General features: G+C 41.8%; 1 protein-coding gene across 14 annotated transcripts in view; it reads right to left on the bottom strand.

The window, feature by feature from the left end:
- ARVCF (ARVCF delta catenin family member) overlaps positions 1 to 23,732 on the bottom strand; it is a 537,576-nt gene that overhangs the window by 277,112 nt on the left and 236,732 nt on the right. For 12 of the 14 annotated variants that reach the window (XM_060785841.2, XM_060785850.2, XM_067473177.1 and 9 more), the window contains one exon: positions 5,276 to 5,372. The exons of the other annotated variants lie outside the window; for them this stretch is intronic. The gene's annotated coding sequence lies outside the window, so the exon portion shown is untranslated. The remainder of the gene's footprint in view (positions 1 to 5,275; positions 5,373 to 23,732) is intronic. 14 annotated transcript variants of the gene reach the window in all.

Raw genomic sequence — 23,732 nt, forward strand, 5'->3', positions numbered from 1 at the left:
TTTACATATTTATTCATTGCATTTTATCCCATATTCCTCTTAAAATAGCACCCAAAAACAGTGTTTGCATTAGCATTAATATTTTAAAAGTCATTATAAAGTTTTCTGATTTTGGAATTTTTCCAATAGCCTTTTAGGATGATAGAAAGCAAATTCTGGATGCGGTGATCTTGATAGGTTTCTTAATACAAAAAGAGAAATTGCTAGTGCTCAGTGGCAAGTTAACCACTCTAGGCAGGCACTATTTCAGCATGCCCTTTGCATCTCATCAGCAGATCATTTGCATACACAAGCTAATCCAGAAAAAGTGCCACCAATCGCAAAAGGCAGCCCATGCAGCAGCTTGCTAGTAAGTACAAATAAATAGAAGATACCACGGTCAACACCAGAGAAAATATTTGGGGTGGGGGGGAATCACAAAATCAGAAAGCTGTTCTCTTGTGACCCCTCATCAGAGTATTGCCAGTAGAAGGCAATGGTGGATAATCTTTAGTGGCATCTGTGAGCTCTGTGGAAATTCACTCTGAAATGACCTTGCAAAAAAAGCCCATGCAAACTGAAACAGCATCTACCAAAGGGCAAAGTATTGGTTCAAAGAACTCTCGGATCTTTTCATTGGGCCTCCTTTCTCTGATGTCATGTAAGGTGGTGGCCATGGGGGAGAGGTTCTGATATTTTAAAGCTCTAGCAGCTATTTCCAGATTACAAGACCCACATGTTGGAACTAAACAGTAGTTCAAGAAAGACATGGAAGTATGTAGAACAGCATTCAGTGTGTGGCGACAGCATCACAGAGCCATCAGTCCGAGTGTGCAGGAAGAGGGGAGGCTGTGGGAGCATCAGTTGTGACCTCTGGGTCAGCTTACATGTGAGCTGCTCGGACACATCTACTATCTCATTCAAAGGAGCCAAAAGGGTATCACTGAACAATGCTGCTGCCACCTTCAAATAGTTGGCACTCTGCTCCTTCTGGAGCAATTATGTTTCTAGCTCCCATGGTTGCATAAATATAGAAAAACTGTCTCTTAGAATCTCCTTTCTCACATCTTCACATATGGTGCCATTCTTGTTTTGACAGCCAATTACACACCGCAAAAATGCCTATGTGAGTGCAGGACAGGGCTGCGGCTCAGACAAAACACGCCCTTGTTAAGTTGTCCCTTGGATTTTCTCCAAGATGAAGAATAAAGGTTTTGCACTTGCAGGTCTAGTGCTAATCTACATGTTACATTACCATATTCTTACTTGTATTATTTTATTTTATCTTAAGAGAAACCAAAGGGAGGGTGGTGAACTAGCCTGATACCATAGCAGGGGTATACGTCTGCTTGCCATTTCTGCACTCCTGAAGATGAGAGTGCCCACAAAATCTAAACAGTGGTGAATGACCCTTAGGTCCATGGAACTTGGCACAGGATTCAGCTCTTGTAGTCTTAAATCATATTGAGTGCTGCTTTTTATTGTTACAATTTCCCAAACTTGCCATAGTGGATAATGAAAGCTGAAGCTGAAAAGCACAAACTTTTCAAGCCTTCCCTAGCCGAAATGTAGGTGAGAAAACCAATGTGGATTCTCAAATTCTCACATTCAAGATCCTTGATTCGCAATGCAACCTTGCAGTTGTATAAAATACAACTTGAGAAGGAAATACTTTCATACTCTAGGGGAATTGTAATTCTGAAAATATACCCCCCCCCCTTTTTTTTTTCATGGCATTAGCTTTTTACAAAGCTGAGTGAGTCTCTCAGAAATCTGGGCACTAACATCACATTTTTCAATCATGTATCCAGGGCTTGTTGCATCCCTGGGATAAAGCCTGGTTTGCATTCACAAACTCAAAACTGCGGTGTTTGATCGTGTTGTAGACAGCCCTGGTCAAAGCCCAGTAGTGCTCTATCTAACATCTATGTGACAATGGCAATCCGCATGCTGCTGTGCATCTGCAGGTATTGTTTTGTTCCATAACTTTTCAGGAAGGAGGACTCATTTGCCTCCAAGACATCTGAGTTGTGCTGCCTTGTTTTCTAGAGCCTTTTGTGCCATTGGCATCAGAGTCAACAGAGACTTACTTGCTGGGACCTTTAACCCACAGCTTCTTTTGTGCATCATCGTAAAAGTGACTTTCCAACCTCAGAAGCTCAAATGCTAAGCTCTTAAGGCACAACCCAAGATATTTTCTCACCAAAAAGAAAAAAAAAACCTTAGAGAGAATTATGTCTTCTCTTCCATCAGTCCTTATGAAAATCTCCTGTCTTCCTACAGAAGAAGGGGGAAGGACTTCCTCCCCTCCCATTGCTTTCTAAGAAAATGGGTGCGTTTTCAGCCCATTTTCAACATGTTACAATAAGACCCTTGAAAGTGCTTCATAGATTTTGAAGGTATTTCTAAAGCCAGTATAACTCTGTAGCCATGAGGCATAGAGAGAGCTCAGTTATGACTGGCTATACAAGAGGAATCCTGGATCTTTCTGCTCCATCAGCCATTGAAAAGACTGAAGCTGCCTCCTCCTCCTCCTCCTCCTCCCTCCTCCTCTACTTCTATTCCCAGCCATTTTCCAGGGCCAATGGGAAACGAAACCCACTGGCTCCACTATCCGTGTTCACTTGAGTGAATTAAACCTGTTGTGGCAGCTTCCAGTTTCTGAAGGTTAGGAACAAAGAGGGGGCGGTAGGTAGAGTGGGAATCGCCACCTCCACCACCAAGCTTCTCAAGCACTCCTGAAGGATTCAGAAACCAATGCCGAGACCTGCATGAAGCAGCACTTCTAGTTCTTTTTATATCAAGGCATCCATTCAAGAGGTACTCCAAGGATTCCCATTTTCAAGCAGCAAAGCAAAAGCACCACATTTTGTAGTGCCTGCACCTTAAGTGGAAACTCAAAAGGAGCAACTAAGCAAAAAAAGAATGCCCAATGAAAGGGGCTAAGGGATTCCATTCCAGGATGGCTGTGTTTATTTCTTATTAGCAAAAATGGCCAATTTCACAAAGAGGTGAGGTATGTGTGTAGGAGGATAGCTTTTATGCTACAAAGCATGCTGGGTGGGGGGTGGGGGGAGGAAGAGGATGTCTCTACATACTGTGAATCACATTCATTATATGTTGCCTGCAGTGTGTGTGTGTGTGTTGTATGAATGTAATAAGAGACCTCTGAGTCTATACAAAATAAGCAATATATCATATATTTTTAGAAATATAAAGGTTTTCATGAGATATGTTGCATCTCTCTACATGTTGTGATTACAGTTTATGTATGTGCTTGCATCTCTTATAAAGGGGTTGGTCTAACCTCTGGTCCCCAAATTCACCCCAAAAATGCCACTGATATGTTGACAGGCTCTTTGAGGGACTGCTTTGGAAATGCTTATAGGCCTCAAAAGCATCTAATGCTTGCCTTGTTTCCCCACTCCCCCAGGAAAAGGACCATCAAGTCTATCTGGAACAAGAAGGGGTGGAAGGAAAGGCAGGAGGTGATCCAGCTTCTCTAAACATCAGAGAGTCTTCTCTCTGGTGGAAACTGACATGGAGCATGTCACTTGCTTGCTTCATGTGTAGCTCAAGGTTCTTCCATTGAAAGAATGGACACTTCACCAGGGAGTACATCCAGAGCTTTCTCAACCAGCTCAGGGGAGTTGCTAGGTAGGCGAGAACCCAAAACAGGTATTCAGCTTTAATGGCTGGCCTGTTTTTAACCTGCCCAACCTTTCAAAATATCAAAGTGTTCCCATTTTTATATTTAATTTCCAATTGTCTCTGCCTGCTTTGCAGTTAAGAGCTTAGAGAGGCTACATTTATTTATATCCCAGAATCCCACAGATAATTGCTTAAATCAAATAGAAGGGCTTTATATTATCTTTGCAGTTTTAGAATTTCTTTCCCCCAATAAACTGATCCTTGAGTTGGACTAATTCCAGTGTTGGAGGATGCAATCAGGAGAAAATGGACAAAGCATCAAAGTGTGGTCTAAAACTGCCCTCAACACTGAAGGTTCTCTACATCCACTCCATGTGAAAGATGGAGAGTCACACTCTTGAGCCACAGGATGCAGGCTCCGAAGTCTTGATAGGGACAAACTGCAAACTTGGTAGGGCATCAGTGCCAACAGCTGCAAGGCCTTTTCTAACGGAAGAGGTTGCCCCAGTAAGGATGCTACTAAACCCTCACACAAAGCTGCAGTGGTATTTAGAACTTGGTCTGTGGATGTTTTGTTACTGCAGCAACATTTGGAGCTGCTTATATAAACCTGCAGAAGTTGCCTCTCTAAGAATGTTGAGGTCTTCCAGTGTGACTCTTCCAGGGTAAAATCTGTCAGAATTTATTAATTTCTATCGAGTTTAATATTATCCAAGGTTTCCAGTTTCCACACTAAGTTCAGGAATATATCCCCTGCAGACATGGGGGTTGTACTTCTATAGATCGTTTAAATGCACTGAAATATAACCTTTATGTGTTTGACTGATGTTTTTCTATGTATTTTAATCCATATTTCTTTCACATCTGTAAACTGATCTGAATCTCAATACTGGAGGAAAGGCAGGCTATATGGGGATAATTATGTGTATTTTCAAACTACAGTTGGCTTCCTGTATCCTCACATTCCGCATCCATGGATTCCGCCATTCATAGCTTGAAAATGTGCAAAATCCACAAAGCAAACTTTAATTTTGCCATTTTTCATCATGGCTGCCATTTTGTAACACCATTGTATATAATGTGACCCCAACATTCACTGATTTTAGGATCCATAAGGATGGGTCTCAGGACCAAACTCCAGCAGATTCCAAGGACCCACTGGATGCTACACTATAAAATGTTGAATTTAAAATATCAGCAGATTTAGTAAAACAAGTATCTGCAGTTTTACTCCATCCTCCACCACTAAATACATCCTTCTGGAAAGTCTCTAAGTGCAGCTTTTACATGAGCATTTTTTTGGTCAATAATGAGGGCCAGAAACTTATTTTGAAAGGCAGACAACACACTCCCACAAATCCAAACTTTGACTTAAAATATGAATTGCATGCTATGTTCAGAAGCAAGAAAACATGGAACCAAAATAGTCTGCCGTGTCTATAGTTGGGGATGCAGTGTTCCTATGTAGACTTGAAGACGAAGGACTAAGGTGGCATACTCTTCTAATCAAACCTGGGGAATAGGTCAGATGAAACTGTTGTTACATTTTCCGTGGAAGATGGCACAATCCTCAAAAGCATTCAAAGGCATGCGGTTCCCTCATGCAGTTTTGGAAAGCGTGCATTGAAAACCAAGCAATACACACCTAAGATTTAGGAAGGTCTCTATGTTAACGATGCTGGGGCATCACACATTAAAACCTAGAGGAAATAAGGGCCATAAACAGCCTCCAGCTGAATCAGCTGCAATGAAAGAAGGGGGAGAAAAAGAGAAAAAAAGTTAGTTCTTTGGCTGTTAGTAACGGGAAACATCCTATCTGCTCCACAAAAGCATTCACGTTAAACAAAGAAGACTAGAAGCACACTCAGGAAATCCAAATACAAAGCAGCTCATCCATCAAATTCTGCTCTCCTGCATCAAAATGTGATTATTATTGTTGTTAGCATTTACATTTTGCCTTTGTAATCTTGAAGAGAGGAAAACGGAAAGATCCAAGGAACCTTCCATGCACAGTAAATGTTTTCCTTTCCTCTTACATACTGATCACAACCCAAAGGACTCCTACCAGGAAAAGTCTGATTTCCAAGAAAACCATTTGACAGCATTCAGACAGAATCCCAGATGATTTAGAAATGGACTTGTTCTTTCCAAAGCCCTCCTCTGTTTCCTTTTAACCCCATCCATTTCCCTTACATAACAAATACCAACTCTGTTTTAGGAAAACAAGGCACTGCCTTGCAGAGTCAGATTGTTTTCAGAGCACCAACTGAAAGTGTTGCTCCTCCACTGCCATTTGTAGATGTGGAAATGGAGTAGCAACACTATCCCAGCTGAAATGCTCCCTGGCAGGGTGCTGTCTTGACTCAAGACCCAATGTCACTCCATTTGGGGTTGATTCGGCTGGTCAAAAGTCACATAAAACAAATCCTGGTTTTCAAGATAGATGGGACTCCACTTGGACATCATCCAACCCACAGCAGGATGGAATCAAGGCCTCTCAACAATAAACCTGTAAGGGATTCAAACCGAGCCGTTTTGTTTTCTCCACCAAATATACTTAGCCCGTGTAGAACGGAAGCTTGTGCACTGAAAAGGCGTCATCTTTTAACCACAAAGCTTTGAACATGCTGAGGGATCGCATTTTCTAGCCCTGTTTTGGCTCTAGTCCTGAGTTTACTAATACCATTACACATATATGATACAAATGTACCATATATACTTGTGCATAAGTCAACCTTCTGCATAAGTTGAGGACAGTTTTGGATGCTAACATTGTGGATTTTGTATGACCCATGGATAAGTTGAGGCGTATTCCATGGAGAGGGGTAATCACCACCACTCTTTTCCCACCCAGAAATTCAACAAGGCCAAAAGCAGTGTCGTTGTGGAGAAGGTAGAGGTGGTCAAAGCTTCTTTTAGTTTCTCCCAGGGTGGACTTTCTCCATCCTACTTTTTTAAATAAGAATTAAGAATTAAAATAAATACCTACATTGACCTGTATATAAGTCAACCCTCATTTTTGTGGTCAATTTTTGACTAAAATTTCCAGACTTATATATGAGTATATACTAACTCAAGCTAACTCTTTTCTGGTACTCCATGCTTCTTCCACTCAACCGCCCCAGCTCTGGCTGGCTGACATCCAGTTTGATCCACCAACAACAATTTCACACTAATGACAAACCATGGTAATTGGGGTGAGAAACTTAGATGCATAAAACTGGTAAAAGACAGATATGCTAACAACAAAGGAATGGATTATAAAGGTCTTCAGATCAGCAAAAGTGGACAAACTCGCAGTGTTGTTCAGAGAAATGGTCAAAACAACTTAAGAAAAGACTGGGAACCATTTTTAATTTTATTTAAAAAAAGAAAAAGGCACACAATTATTGACTGAGGGTCTCCAATTATTGTGAAGCAAGACGAAACCTTACTTTGATTTTATGTAGATGCAATGGTTCGCTAGAGGGTCTTAGAGCTGCAACTTAGGAAGATACATATTACATATGTGTATGTTTCCTACCCAAGTCAGATGGGAAGGTTTAGGGGGAGCGGGTCAAAGAAATAATCTCACTGTACTGTATTTTACTCTGAGCAAAAGATGAAACATTTGTAATACAACGGAGAAGAAAAAATTGTAAAAAATGAAGTCCCCTGAGACAGCAATTTCTACAGAGGCCTGGACAGGCAAGCGCAGTGTGCTCGTGTCCAAAGAAACAAAAAATGGTGGGTTGATGGGAGACTTTTGTTCTGAACTAACAAAAAGCAACCTGCCAGACAAAGAGTGCAGCAAAGAAAGAATGAGCACAGAGGAAGTTCCCTCAGTAGAGGGTGGGGTGGGGGGACAATTTCTAACCAGACACCCCTTTAGGAAGCAACTGGAGTTATTTAAAGCTTCAGTAATGTGGGAAGGTCAGCACGAGTTATGCTTCAACAGAAAAAAAACAAAAAAGAGAAATAAAGAATAACATTTCAATTCAAGATGAGGACTGCTGATTTCAGAAATTAGGCAGCCTCCTCAGAGCTCTTGGTGATTGAGTCAGCTGGAATGTAATATTCCCCATGCTAAGAAAGTTGGGTATCCCATTGTGTTTTTAGATTAATGATTTCCTTAATAAGCCTCACTTAACAGGGATGAAAGAGAAGCGCGAGCATTCAAGGAAATGTTGACTCTCCTTTACAAACCAGGGCTTCAGAGACGTGCAAAAGCTTCCACCAAGTCACTTGCATTTTCAGCCCGTATGCTTGCAATGTCTATGGGGGAAGAAGACAAGAACAGTCCTGCTTTCAGCACTCTTAGTTTCAAGTCAATTTACAGCATACACACCCGGGATTTTCTGGACAAAGAAAACAAATTGGGTTTTTATTGGCTTCCTTCTTCCATATAAAACAAAGGAGGGCAAAATCTCACATGCTCAGGATAACCAAGATGTCAACAGAAACTATGATCTTTCTTTTCTCTAGGTCCAGGGGTTGCAAACCTTTGGACCTAACTCTGAACCCCTAATACCCCATCTTCCCCTCTGCATGACCACAAAACTCTTCTCCAGGACACCATCGTTTTGTGGTTTGCTCCTGCCACCAATCCGCAAAGGTGGAGCTTCTTCTTCTAAGATTCTGCTACTTTTAGTATTAACTGTCAGCTGAAAATTACTGACATCTTTGTTTTGTTTATTTGCCTTTGGCCCCATTCATCATTGGAATGTAACCCACACACACACCACCTCCAAGGACTGCTTTGAAATTTAATTCAGCCTTCTTCACCAAAGAAGTTTCAGGAGTATTCATAAGAGTTCACTTTTCAGCCTCCTGAGTGGTCACTATTGCACCCTTGGGCTCTCCATTGGCACATTCAGGGCTAATCACCTCATCCAGTGATTCCCAAGCTCTACTTTTACTCTTCAACTCCCAGAAAGCTCAGTTCCCTTGGCCAATGACAATGGATTCTGGGAGCTGAGGCACAGGAGGAGGGAAAAATGGGAAAGTGACAGGAGTAAAGGTAATCAAGTGGGGGCCAATTCACCTCCTCCTTGCCAGGCATGCCCTTGGAGCATTTTTGGCAGCCCCCTCACCTCTTCATTCCAAATCCTACAAAGCACTTCAGCAAGGGTGATTCAGCAAGTGTCTACAATGCACGCCACATTCTGTGAAGCTGATTTTGCCCTGGGATCTGGGATACACTGGCATCTGCTCCAACACATCAAAGGACTCAATTCCGACTTTCCTGAAACTTTCTTTAATGCACTGTATACCCTTAAATCTGTGCTTCAGCATATATGAGCAGCATGCATTTTGTAGTCACCACAGTTTCAAGTCCCCTGTATTATAATGTAGATGGCGTCACTATCAGTGTCAGCTCCATGCTCTTCCTTATTTCAAAAATTTGACAATGCCTCTGCGACCACAGCAGCATTTCAAGGCAGCTATGACATTGTATATGTTCAAGAGAGGGTTATTAATTTCAGGGGCAAAAAAATTGTAGGAATCCTGAACATATTTACTAGGAGCATCTTCATTCAAGATTTACATATTTCTGGGGATTGTGCAGGGATGCATAGAAGCATTGCAATTTATGCCTCCTAATTAATCATGGTTTTGAAAAGCTGAGAGGGATCAATAAAATCTGTGCCTAGTATCTTTTCTCACCCCTGCTGCCTTTGTTACTGTCTTCTGGATAAACCCTGCAGAATGTGCTGTCTATTTTGAACATCAGCATCTGTCATCTCCAATACTCCCTTCTCTGACAAATGTCAACATTCAGGGATAATTCAATCAACATTAAAAATGCATTTTGCTAAACTGGATTTCATCCCCTGGCTTGCCACTCGCCATGTCCAATAAACTTTTGGCTATCCTTTATAAACAATGTATAACCATCAATGTTACTTCTGAAGTCACTGTTATTTACAGCATGTTGCCATTCAAAGACAAAGAAGTACAGTGGGCTCTAAGTACCTACTGTTGTTTAGGTTAGTTTAGTTTATTAATTGACTTTATTTATATCCTGCTCTCTCTCACCTCAAGGGAGACACAGAACGGCTTGCAACATGGCAATATCAATGCCGCATACACAATCAAATAAAAATACGATACATCATATACATAAAAACAGATAAAACATATAAATACTGTAAAACTGTTTAAACCATGATATATAATCCAGCAATCATCCTTTGTGTTGCTACAGTAATGCAAATTCTGTATTGCACTATCCAAACACCTGCTCGCATAACCAGGTCTTCACTCTTTTCCTGAAAACCAGGAGGTAGGGAGCTGATCTGATATCACTGGGGAGGGAGTTCCACAGCTGAGGGGCCACCACCGAGAAGGCCCTGTCTCTAGTCCCCACTAGTTGCACTTGCAATGGGGGTGGGACCGGGAGCAGGGCCTCCCCCGCAGATCTTAACTCTCTAATCGGTTCATAGGGAGAGATACGATTGGACAGGTAAGTTGGACCAGAGCCCTTTAGAGCTTTATAGGATAAAGCCAGCAGTTTGAATAGTGCTCGGCAGCAGACCGGCAGCCAGTGGAACTGACTTAACAGGGGTGTTGTATGCTCCCTGTACGCCACTCCGGTGAGCAGTCTGGCTGCTGGACTACTTGGAGCTTCCGAACAGTCTTCAAAGGCAGCCACACATAAAGCGGGTTACAGTAACCTCTTTGAGATGTAACAAGAGTGTCGACCACTGTGGCCAAGTATGACTTCCCAAGGTACTGGCACAGCTGGAACAAATTTTAATTGTTGAAAGCTCCACTGGCCACCGCTGAGACCTGGGGTTCCAGGCTCAGCAATGAGTCCAGGAGAACTCCCAAGCTGTGAACCTGTGTCTTCACGGGGAGTGTAACCCCATCCAGCACACTGTACCCTATACCCTGTTCAGCCTTTCGACTGACAAGGAGTACCTCTGTCTTGTCTGGATTCAGTTTCTATCTGTTCACCCTCATCCAAATTGTCACAGCTGCCAAGCACCGGTTCAGGACCTGGACTGGCTCCTTAACAGTAGGTGGAAAGGAGTTATTATTTCGTATCAAAAGTATTGCATAAATTAGTATAAAACTGATAAAAATAGTAGGCGCGCAGGCGGCTAAATATCTTTTGACCAAAAACAGGCAACAGCAATGGCATTGTCTGTAGCCTCCAACAATTCTTCCTCTGTACATGAGGCAGGGCAGAGTGGACAAGCATACAAGTGCGGAGTTGTCTGTTCTGCTCCACAGTCACACAAGGTGTGGGATTCTTTTAGGTAGTGCGATTTTGCCAGGTGGTCTTTTGATCTGCCCACTCTGCTTCTGAGTCTGTTCAGGGACTTCCAAGTTGCCGATTCTTGGTTTGCCCCTGGAGGAAGACCCTCGTGGGGGGCCATCCAGTTGGGATAGGAGTGATAGAGTTGGATGTCATCTGTGTACTCTGGATGATCTCTCCCAGTGGCTTCATATAGATGTTAAATAACATGGGGGACAATACTGAACCCTGCTGGATTCCACAGAACAAAGACTGCGGGGCCGACCAGGTGCCCCCCCCCCCAACAACACCTTCTGAAAATGATCCTCCAGGATGAACTAGAGCAACTGAAAAACAGTGCCTCCCAGTCCTATTCCTGTGAGGCATCCCAGAAGGATACCATGGTCTACGGTATCAAAGTTCCCTGTGTAGATCATCCAGGATACCTCTCCCCTGCATCAAAATCTGTGGGTGTTCAAGTCCCATAGTATGCAATGGTGGAGTAAAATGCCACCCCTTATACAAAATGATGGATAATTCAACCCCATGCTGGAGAGAGTCTGAGGATCTGTGAAACAGCAGGAGGCTACAGCAATGTTTGCTTATACATAAATGTAGTCCTCGACACAGGACAAAGTTTATTTCTTGGATTTTCCCCCAAATATTTTCAGATATGGTTGGTTGAATTCACTGATACAGAATCCACGGATTCAGCGGGCCATGATTAGTAGTTTGGGGAATTACCCAAATACCCAACCATTTGTTTGTCTCCATCAAAGTCCCTGTGGAATAAATACAAATCAAGCCAAGCTCCCTGTTAGTTCTCTCTCCACTGGCTCAATGCTGACAATGTGCCAATATCCGTCCCTTTGTAGTTCCTAGACCAGCTCCCTCACAGTCAGGGTGATGGTGCTCTTGTCTAATCCAAATGTAATTATTATTTTTTACTTTGAAACCAGACTCAAGACAATGCATCAAGCACTCTGTTAAGGATGAAATGCATTCTACAGCTGCTGAAATGCTTTTGTTCTCTAATTTTGTAATTCTCATTTTTCAAAAAAGTAATCAAGCTTATTCAGTGGGGTTTGTTCAGCATTATTATTATTGCCATTCAATGGCCCGTTCTTTCCTTGTAAATTGCACCCTTTCTGTCTTTGTTGCATGAACTCATTTCCCCCTTTCTCTCCCTCTCTTATTTTCCTTAATGAACTGAAATGAATTTGGAAATGGATAATCATATTTATGCCATTTTGTTGAAAAGAGGACTGATAAATTCATCTCAGAGTATTATTTTTAGGGTCAATAAAATTGTGCCTTTATTAGCGGATCAAGTGTATATCAAAACTAAGGTTGCAAGCTTGTGAGTTACACAGTACTCTCCTTTACTTTGGATGTGTTACCAAAAAAAGCGGGGAGGGGGAGGCAAGGCCAAGACGGATCGAGTCTCAACTGTAATTAAGCCCAGAAACAAACCAGAGGAGAGAGCGAACACAGCTGAATATCTGTGTGGGCTCCATAACAGATGTGTCAAACAACGTATTCTAAAGATGAGGAATTAATTGAGGCTATAAATAGTACTGCACAGACACTAAGAACACAAAGCAATGTAATCTAAAATGCCTGAGTCTAGCTGTGTACTTAATCATTTAGGTGCATATGAATTTAAGCAGAAGACTTGGCACCAAAAGGTAGGGAAGGACAAGACATTCCCATTAACTAACTTTGTGGGGAAAACAGCTTATACAATTTATGGTATCTGAAACTGTGAGCAAAATTGAGTGTATATCTTGGGAAAGAAACTGCAACTGGCAGGATGGGGATTTTTCCCTTTAAAAAGACTGTATTTCATCCATTCTAAGACTCAATCTATTGAAAATGCACACTAATTTCAGTACCACCAACAGAAAAAAGCTTTATTTATATTTTGTATTTATTTGAGTCTAATGGGGCTGTGGTGGCACAGTGGGTTAAACTGCTAAGCTGCAGAACTTGCTGACCAGAAGGATGGCAGTTCAAAACCACGGGATGGGGTGAGCTCCCATTGTTAACCCCAGCTTCTGCCAACTTAGCAGTTTGAAAACATGCAAATGTGATTAGATCAATAGGTACCGATTTGACGGGAAGGTAACGGCACTCCGTGCAGTCATGCTGGCCACATGACCTAGGAGACATCAACAGACAACACTAGCTCTTCAGCTTAGAAATGGAGATGAGCACCACCCTCCAGAATTGGACACAACTAGACTCAATGTCAAGTGAAAACCTTTGCCTTTACTAATGCATCACTGAATCTAATGCACAATTCAATTATCAAAATTCTGAAACCAAAAGAAGTACTTGCTGCCAAATGAAATGTGCAATGTCAAAAAGGACATTTTTTTTGATGAGGTTAATTTAGCCACAAAAGATGGACATGAGGTTTGAGTAAATAGGGTATACGAAAAAGCACCCACAATTCTAACACTCCCATTTTTATAGGTGTTTTATAAGGAAAAATGTGTCTTAGAATTTAAGAAACACAGTACGTGTAAATAAATGCACACAGCTTGAGATGTGCATCTGTGGAAAATGCTCACAAATTATTATCATTGTGAAAAACTTAAAATGAAGCATATGCTCAGGCAAAATCATTTAAAAAGTGCATCCATGAGGACAAGTATATACAGGTTGAGTATTCTGATCCAAAACTCCAAAATCTGCAATACTTTCAAATACAAAATTGTTCCCATGGGTGGCTGAGAGAGTGACCCCTTTGCTTTCTGATGATTCATGCACAAAATTATTTGAAAAAGTATTGTATGCATATCAGATGTACATAGAACATACACAAAGGTCATGTTTAGACTTGGGTCCCACCTTCCAAGTTATCTCATTGTGTTCACATATGCTAATAAAGTATTCCAAAATCCAGAGACAATCTGAAATCCCAAACATTTTGGAAAAGGTCTACGTAACTTGTATTAAAATATGTATGTATTTCCAATGGGAAGTTCCCATGCTTGCCTACACAAAGTCTCGTTTCCAGATAAGGAAGAGGGATGAGAAAAGAATACAGGTGGGATCCAGAGGAACAAAATGGAGATGGAGAGATTTTCACGTCCGTACTCAAGGGATTACTTATATTACAAGTAGATTAGCCCTGTCAGATCATTTGAATTCAGGCTGCTGGGAGGCTTCCTCCCGACTGTGCTGTGGGGAAAAGCCATGGTGAATGTGGCTAATTACATCGAGAGTTTGGAGAGGAGAAAATATCCTGCTGACAATTCTTTTTCAAAAACCCACACATGCTCACAAACGGTTGTGCGGTTTCGTTTCTGCAATCGCAACAAATGTTTGTACTACTGGAGGCAACGTTCCCTCCGTGTGGATTAAAATTTTTTTGTTCTCCTCCTCCTTCTTTTGGTGAGTGGGGGTTAATGTAAAAAAATGCATCACATCTAAATGGATCTGCCTGAATATGCCCAATTCACGCTGTGAATATGTGCCTTGGGTTGCTTCCTTTGTTTCCTGTTCTTTGCCCTGTGAGCAAATTCATGCTCCTAGGAGGAAATAATGAAGTGTCTCACAGCGACTACAACAAACGTATCACTTGCAGTTTCTCACAGCAGAGGGGGGAATGCTCCCCTTGGGTTGCATACAGATCATGTATTAGGTACCTCCCCAGATCTCCATAACTTAGTAGAGTCCTCTCCCCAAACCCAATTTGTGCTCTATGGGCTCTGGGAAATTCCCAGTTTCGCTAGACGAGACCTGAACAACATGTCAGTAGGTAGGGGCCAAAACAAAAATAGGCTAGACTTCTTTGGGGCGCAGATAGCTTTTTAGCGCCTAATTTTCCAAGTAAAGGTATAATGAATGCTTAAACTGTTTTGCAAATAAACCATATTATAACTTGTCAGGCACAAATTATACACAAACAAAGCACCCATTACATTGGTACTTTCTTTTACATCCTCTACATTTTTCACATGTCACCCAAAATCCTTTGACAAGTTGCAAGCCTGTTTCTGTATAGTCATGGGTAGCAGGTCAGAGCACTGAGGAAGCCCTTCTTGACACTATTGTGACTATTTACATCCCACTCTTCCTCCAAGAAAGGCAGCATATCAGCTTTGCTCACCAGTTCATCCTCACAGCAACTCTGTGAAGTAGGTCGAGTGGTAAGTCACAGGGTTCAGTGGGGACTGGAAACTGGGATCTCCCACAGCTTGAAAATAGACCCCCCCCCCTAATTTCAAAAAGCAAATCTTTGATTTTGCCATTTTATATAAGGGGCACCATATTACTATGCTATTGTATATAATGGGATTTGAGCATTGCATGGATTTTGGAATCCAATGGGTAGTCCTGGAAAACCCAGAGCCCACTATATTTCCAGGAATGAGAACATCTTGAATTAGCCATTTTGCCATAAAACAAGTTGCAGGCCTCCCTGCCTCTTTTGCTTCTTCCAAAAACGCTTCTCCTTGCCCTCAATCAGAAGTGGACTTCCATCCATTTCCAATTTATTTTGGTTTAGTTTGTGGGGAGAAGTGTGTCCTGTCATTCTTAAGTGGGGGTGGGGGTGAGTGGGCTGAATATCAGTCCCTGGATCTCCAGAGGCATTGTACTCACTGCTACACTATAGCTCTTTCTGGTGGGACTCCTCTACTACTTATGTTGGTTGGCCCTGGTGGGTTCACATAGCAGTAAGGGTGCTCACCTTAAAACCATTGATTATTTTCCCCCAAATGCCCTGGAGCATATACAGTATAAGGCCACTTATCTGTATATAAGAATACCACTTATCTGCTTACTGAGAACTGGTGGCCACCAACAAAAATGAATATGAGCAACCCATCACCCATGGATCTTGGAAGCCTTCAGCACATTCAGGTGAGTGACTCTGGCTGAATCTCTCCCGTGGCCTGATATCAGTGCCAAGGAGAACCAACTGTTCTTAGGGTTATTTATTTTATTGTTCAAATGTTTAACCTTGAACTTTCTTCTGAAAGTATCAGCACACACATGGATTTCGATTACAATGCTTGTTATCTGCTGGCTGGTTTTTGATTGTCATAATCAATAGTTTAAAAACCTGATACACTCTCAGAGACCAACAGCACTCTGTGGTTACTGTGTAACTTTAGTCTTTCTTAAGTATTTCAGCATCCCTTTAGTTATTTTCAACCCAAAATATCTGTTGTTTTACAGCAAACTTTGTGTGTCTCCTGACAAGGCCGATACCTTTTCCATGTAGGTGGTGCTGTTTTGGCTACATAAAGTGATGGAATTAAACAACTGAGTAATTGAAACAAGAGAAAATTATGTTGAAATCCATCCCTTTAATTTAAAAACTTTTACCAGGTGCATGAAATAGAATGCAGCTCTAAAGGAAATCCCTTGTTCATAACCAGTGATTTCCATGTTATGTAGGGTCTAAATGTCTTAAAGGAGCCAGGTTCTGTCTGATCTTGGAAACTAAGCAGGATCAGCCTCTCTGAGTACCTGGATGAGACCTCCAGTGATGCAGGACTGCATTGGCAAAAATACCTACGAGTATCCCTTGCCTAAGAAAATCCTAGGAAATTCATGAGGTTGCTCTGAGTCAATGGAGAACTTGAAGACACATGCACACAGACATTTCCATGTTGCTTTTCTGCTTCTTTTCCATAGCAAGTCAAAATGTCACAGAGCACTAATGAAAACTATCTGTGAGAAGAAAGTGTGCTAAATTTCACGAGATGTCGGGAATAATCGGTTTCTTCATGCGCAGGCATTCAAAGGCACGAAAAACGGATACATGCTAATGACAGTCTCACAGAGCCCCGTCACTCCGCCTGACGTATTCTGGCATGGAAATCTCTCAGTGACAGCCCCAAACAGAACTGCCTTTGTTGCATCCCGCTTCCGAGTGTCGCTGCCTGACTAAAGAATTGGCGCTGGTGTCGCGAACTCTGCCAATTAACTTCTTGACTCTGGGGCGGTGAGGTACCAACTGGTCCTAGTAAGGCTTGCAACACGCACTTCGAAAAGACAGAGCAATAGTTCTGTATGGCATCTCATGCCAATCCAAGCTCAGAGAGAGCTATCGTCACGCCTCATCCAAACTGCCAGGCCAACAGAGACAAGCAGGCATGAGGAAGCTGTTCCAGGCAATGAGAATGCCCCACACCTGCTGCAGAGCGAACTACAGCAGGTGCTTGAGAGAAACACAAATATATTTGCAGCCTACGCACTGAAGCCTGTTACGTGGGAGACATTTGTTTAACCTGAAACAGGTTTTATAGAAGTTGCACACACAAAGCAGCTTTATTTCAGATTTTGTGCAGACGCATCATTTGTATTCCTGTGCACCTGCAGCTTAGAGGTCTGCTTGACTCAGGAGGCATTTTGGCAGCCCAACACACCTATTCTCCATCAGCTCTTGCTGACTGATGAATCAAAACAGATCCCTCCTAGACTGGGTTGGGTTAACAGAACTAGCAAAGAGAATGTCACCCAGCAAGCCATAACACTCTGCTCCTTGCAGATCTTATATACCGGCTGCAGCTCCTAATCTATGTTGAAAAAGTGGTTCCAGCTAAAGCTCATTGCCACTTAAACATTTTTGCTTCTCACATGCCGCCATTGAAAAACACAGGTTTGGAACAGAGCGGAAAGAAACAAGGAAGGAGAGAAACTTGCAGAATTCCTCCAACTTGGAAAGCAGGCACTGCCTTGTGTTTCTCCTCTCACTCCCTTTGCCTTTTCCCAAACTGGGAAAGAGAGAAAGCGAACACAGTAAGAATTTCCTTTGTCATATCACAATCTGACTTTATGAGATGCAAAGCCCTTTTTCCACCCATGGCCCTCCTCAGGGGCTTGAAAGAGAATGGATGGAAAAGCTATCAGGAATCTGGAATATAAATAGCCACCAGAATCCAGTTTGCTTCCCCAACTACATCAGAGGAAACACATAATTCAGATAGGGAAAGTACCTATAAGCTAAAACAAAGTGTCCACGTTGCTTGAAGCTCAGAGAGTTCTGGGAACAATGTTGTAGTTCTAGCATTCTTGTGTTGGGCAGTGGGACCACTTGATGACCACCATGGTCCCATAGGACTTTATTGTAAGACTAGCATATATATCTGCCATTGCCCAGGTGTCATTAGGACTACCGCCTGCCTACTTTCTCCCTTCTCCAGCTCTGAGAAGGCCTACTCTTTATCATGGAGTGGGGAGAGAGGAGATGATGCTGTTATTTTGCTGCCAGGGACACACGACTCCTTTCAGAGCAACAGACTTCTTGAAATTATAAAGAGGTCAATAGAATATCATGTCATAGAATCATAGAATCAGAGTTGGAAGAGACCTCATGGGCCATCCAGTCCAACTCCCTGCCAAGAAGCAGGAAAATTGCATTCAAAGCACCCCCAACAGATGACCATCCAGCCTCAATATCTCTCTTCAATTGTGGTGTCCAGAATTGGACACAATATTCCAGGTGTGGTCTAACCAAGGCAGAATAGAAGGGTAGCATGACTTCCCTGGATCTAGACACTGTACTCCTATTGATGCAGGCCAAAATCTCATTGGCTTTTTTTGCCGCTGCATCACATTGTTGGCTCATGTTTAACTTGTTGTCTATCAAACAAGCATGTTTTGATAAACTTGTTTTCCATTCTCTAAAACCTCCATCAATAATGTAATACTCCAAATTCTTCTTCAGCCTAGAAAAAAAATGTAGCCTATTAAACCTGTCTCTCCTGGGGTTTTTTTTTAAACCTCATTGACAACTATATGGCTACAACACATACAGTAACAAACAATTTAAAAAATCAATGGGATATGAACAAGTATGGCCTATACTTTTTCCCCATGTGTATACAGATAAGTAGTAGTTTGGACAAATTGTATTTTTTATTGATCTCTCCAGCATTTCAGTGTGTCTGTTGCTCTGAAAGGAGTTATGTGCCCCTGGAGGCAAAATCTGAGATGCCCCCTTATTGACAGAGATTTTAGGAAATGGAAAACAAGGCTGGATCTACACTGACATCTAACGCGGTTTGGAACTGCATTATATGGTCAGTGTAGACCCATATAATGCAGTTTATTTGGCAGTGCAGAATGAGCCCGACTTTCAAGAAAATTCTGTCCCTTAATAGCTCATCTTGCATTGCTGCTCTGATGCTTTTTAGGCAACAGAAATGTGCCAAACCTTCAGCAATGAATTCTGGATTGCATAGTCATTTTGGGCCTTCCAGTACTTAGCTATTTCCATTCCAGCAGTCCCTGAAAAAATATGCTCAACTTTTAGCATATGGACTGTGTCTGAGTCTCTTTAGCAATTGATAATAAAGACAACAGCCATTGCTCTCCTTTCAGGTGGGCTTTAATGAGCCCCAATGCTCTGTTCCAAAAATGGTTTGGGAGAATTTGGCGAATATCCCTATTTGGAATGCATGAATCTGGCACACAGTGCGAAAAGCACCTGCCTTCACAACAGAACAGACCGTGGAGGAAGCTTGGTTTAAAATGAACGATCCTTTAAAACATGTATACAGATACAAAATACACAATTGCTGTACTGCTGCTTGTAACATACATACATAAAAATACATAAAAAGCTTCACATCATATTTGTATTACCTAACTGCACACAACATGTAATAATAATACCACTCTATTCTACGTTGGTTGTACCTCACCTGGAATAACCCTGTGTCAAGTTCTGGGCAGAACAAGTCAAGAAGGATATTGACAAACTGGAAAAGTGACCAAAATGATCAAAGGTTTGGAAGCCAAGCTCTATGAGGAGTGGTTTAGGGAGCAGGGTCTGTTTAGCTTGGAGAAAAGAAGCCTGAGAGACAGGGACACGAGAGCCATGTTTACATATTGGAAATGATGTGACATTGAGGAGAAAGGGGCAAGCTTGTTGTAGAGACTAGGACACAATGGAGCAATGGATTCCAATTGCAAGAAAAGAGATTCCACCTAAACATTCGGAAGACCTTCCTGATGGTAAGAGCTGTTCAACAGGGGAATGTGTTGCCTTTTGAGTCCAATGCAGTCTTCTTCTCTAAAGGTTTTTTAAGAGAGGTTGGATGGCCTTCTGTTGGGAGGGCTTGGATTATGACTTTTTGCTTGGCAGAAGAGGGTTGGGTTGGATAGCCCTTGGGGAATAGGATGCTATGATTCCAAGTCTAGGATGCTATGATTCTATAAATGTATTCCTATCTTAAACTGTTAATATTTGGTATAAACCCTACTTTATTTTACATTTTTTTTTGCATAAATGGCAGCAATGAGCACATAACAAGGATCAAAGCATTCATCATACACCTGTTTAACCCATGGTAGCACAGTGGGTTAAACTGCAAGCTGTAGAAAAAAAACTTGCTGAATGGAAGGTTGGCAGCTTGAAGCCATGAGTTGAGGTGAGCTCCCGTTGTTAGCCCTAGCTTCTGCCAACCTAGCAGTTCGAAAACATGTAATGTGAGTACATCAGTAGGTACCGCCTCGGCGGGAAGGTAAAAGGCACCCATGCAACCATGCTGGCAAACACGACCAGGAGGATCTACAGACAACAGGCTGCTCAGCATGAAAAATGGAACAAGAGCACCTCTCCATGCCAGAGTTGAGCATCACCTCCAGATACAAGAGATGGAAGGGAAAACTTTGCCTTTGTTTGTATATTGTATGTCACTGTTCACTGTATAAAAGGCATTGAATGTGTGTACTGTAATCCACTCTGAGTCCCCTCAGGGAGACAGAGCAGAATATAAATAAATTGTATTATTATTAGTGTATTATTCGTCTTAAATAAACTTGAATTCTAGACTATGTTACAGAATTGTACAAAAAGCAAAAAACTGTCTTCCCATTAAAGGATCAGGGAAAAATAAGTAGTATTGTTTTGTATAAACCTTTTAAAGGCCAAACCTCTCTACTTAAGTTTGCAAGATCCTGGGAAATCATTTCATGATGAGACTGGAATGAGCACTAAAATTGAGCCTCTATGAAATAAAGAAAGCAAGAGGGAGAAGATGGGTAGCTGGAGAATGAAAACAGCATGAATGGAACGGCATTCCAAAGAAGGGGATAAGCCGAATCAATTCAAAATAAACTTTTGTGAGGACTTAATGACCTTGGCAAAGGATTGGAGATACTCACTGGGAGCAACAGGAAGACCCTAGGTCTTGGAACATGGTGCATAATTTGACTTGGACTCTTTCAAGAACCAAGGAAACTATTTTAGGAAATCAGGAAGAAATGCATAGAAGCTGCTGAGGCAGGGCTAAATCCGCCTGCGGAGACAAAAACAGGTGTATGGCACAGAGTGAGACCCGAGAGGAAAAGTGATTATACTTGGTACACTGCTGGGCCTCTAAAAAGCCCCCAGTTCCTTCACAGAATATGCTAGATAACTGCTTCAGAAAAACAAATTTTGACAGCCATGTTGGAACCCCGCTCAAATGAGTCCACTGGGCAAAGGGATGTGGCCACTCGCGTCAACATCTGTAATTGTTTCAACTCTAATTTAACTTGGTTTCCTTCTAAGCTGGGATGATGGGTTTTTAGCAAAAGTTGCCATCATAAAGGGCTGGGGATGTCTCAATGTGATTGGAATGAGGAAAAAGCCGTTGTGGGGGCATCCATTGCATTCTCACAGAGCTATAAAGCAGCCTTACATAGAGCAAGGTCATGAGTCCACGCAGCCCAGGACTGTCACTTCTGACTGCTAGTATAATCCAGGTCCTCCCACAAGCCCTTCTTTAAATCTGAACATGAGACACTAGAAACCAGCATGATTTTCAAATCCTTGCCCAGCCATACAAACTCTCAGGATGTCCTCAGGCAAGTTATACACTCTCTCAACTTCAAAGGAAGGCTGAGGCAAATCCCTCTGAACCAAACTTGCCAAGAACACCCTGTCAAAGGGTTCTCTTTTTTTCTCCATATGTCGGAAATGACTTGAGGACACACAACAACAATCTGAACCTAGGACACCAACTGAACCTGGAACTTCCTCTATTATTCAGCAGTGGACGTTTTCTCAAGAAACTTATACACATAGAAATCTGCTGTATTCATAGTCAAACTGTCTAGCCCAGCAAGCTCTCACTCTACGTTTGGAACAGTTACACACAATAGCATATCCACACTCTCTTAGAATGAAAATGGCCAGAAATTACTCATCTGGCATGACGATTGGCTATGCAGACTGGGGGATTCTAAAGGTTGTGAGGCAAAAGTAACTTTTCCAACTGTGCTCTGATTGGCAACACGTAATAACATCAAAGACATGAGCCATTCTCAGCTCTGCTTTCTCATAATATTGCTAACTGGATCTGCTAGGCACTGAGACAGCCTATTCTCCATTCAAACCATGAGCCCCACCACATACACACTGGACTTGGTGAGACTTAGTTTGTGCCCAACAAATCCTCACAACCCATGCCTAGGCTTAAACTCCACAACATTAGATGTATGAAGGAACATGAAAGTGCCTATGAGAATATGCAGAGTGCTTTTTCCGTTTCCCATGATCAATAGAACTAAACCACAAATGCTTGCTATTACAAGAAAGGGTTTCTAGATCAAAAGTTAAATTTGGGGGACAATCTTAAGAGACTAATACCTCTTATTTTGGATAAAAAAACATAGGAACTTGTGGTTGACCAACTATTGTCTTGTGAACTCAATGTTACTATGTTCTGTATCAATGCTGTCCCACTGATTTGGTACTGCAAAGTTAAATTACTTATTGGACTTATATCTCACTTTACTCTGAAGAGAACAAACCAAAACTGTATTATTATTATTATTATTATTATTATTATTATTAACTTTATTTATACCCTGCCTTTCTCCCCACAGGGACTCAAGGCAGCTAACAATCCCACACTTTGGTCATAGTTTAAAAAGCACAGAACAAAATTAAAAAAAAAAACAATTATATAATAGTGTAACTTAAGGTAAAAAAACAATTAAAATGTAACAAATACACTTAAAATAGCCTTTAAAACTCTCTCACACACCCCTACACATACACACACCAAGTGCATGTGCTGCGCAGCAAGTACTATCATAACACTGTTTATATGTGAAATGTCATGACAGGATCTGATAAGGTCTGGAACTGGATGAGATAGTCTAGGAGAAAGTTCCCACTGTGGCGCACTCCAAGCGTCATCCTAGAAGCTACAAAATCCAGGAAAGGTGCAGAACTAGGTGGTCCATTGCTTCCTCATTGCAGACATAGGTCAACTATAGATCCCATTGTATCATCCAGGAGCTGAGATGGTAATAAACTTAAGAGGAAGCCCAGAATTCAGCATCACAAGATGTCCCATCTCCAACCATCTATTAGGGAAAAGGGAACCGAAAAATATAGTTGCTCTGAATGAGACCTCTATTTCCAGTCAGGTTTGGGCCACTGTAGAAAAGCTCTAATCCCTTCAACAGTTTTTTGGCTGTTTTTAGTGCAACATCGCCTTCTGACCAGGTTCTCCTCGAGTTTCTAGTATGAACAGCTGCCACGCTCATTCAGAATGTCTTGCCCCGTACCTATTCCTGCAGCCTTTGCCATGCTGGACACCTCCTTAGCATGTTAAGGAAAACTGCTAGAAATAGGAGATTGGAAATGGTAAAAAAAATCTAACAAGAAACACCCAAAAGTACCAGCCCACAATGGAAAATAAAAAGATGCCTAAGAAAGGTGGAGACCTTGAATGTCATGGCGGAATGAACACACAGTTCCAAGAATGGTTTAGAACACTAATACTAGAAGAAAGAAGGTGCTTTTTCTTTCTATTACTACTCTCAGTTCATCCTCATTCAGCAGTCTGCAGGAAAATACATTTTTGAAAAATTCCAGTAAATTTTCTGGAGCTATAATCCAACTTTAGTTCTAGTA

The sequence above is a fragment of the Anolis sagrei genome, chromosome X, assembly GCF_037176765.1.
Source record: "Anolis sagrei isolate rAnoSag1 chromosome X, rAnoSag1.mat, whole genome shotgun sequence".
NCBI lineage: Eukaryota > Metazoa > Chordata > Lepidosauria > Squamata > Dactyloidae > Anolis > Anolis sagrei.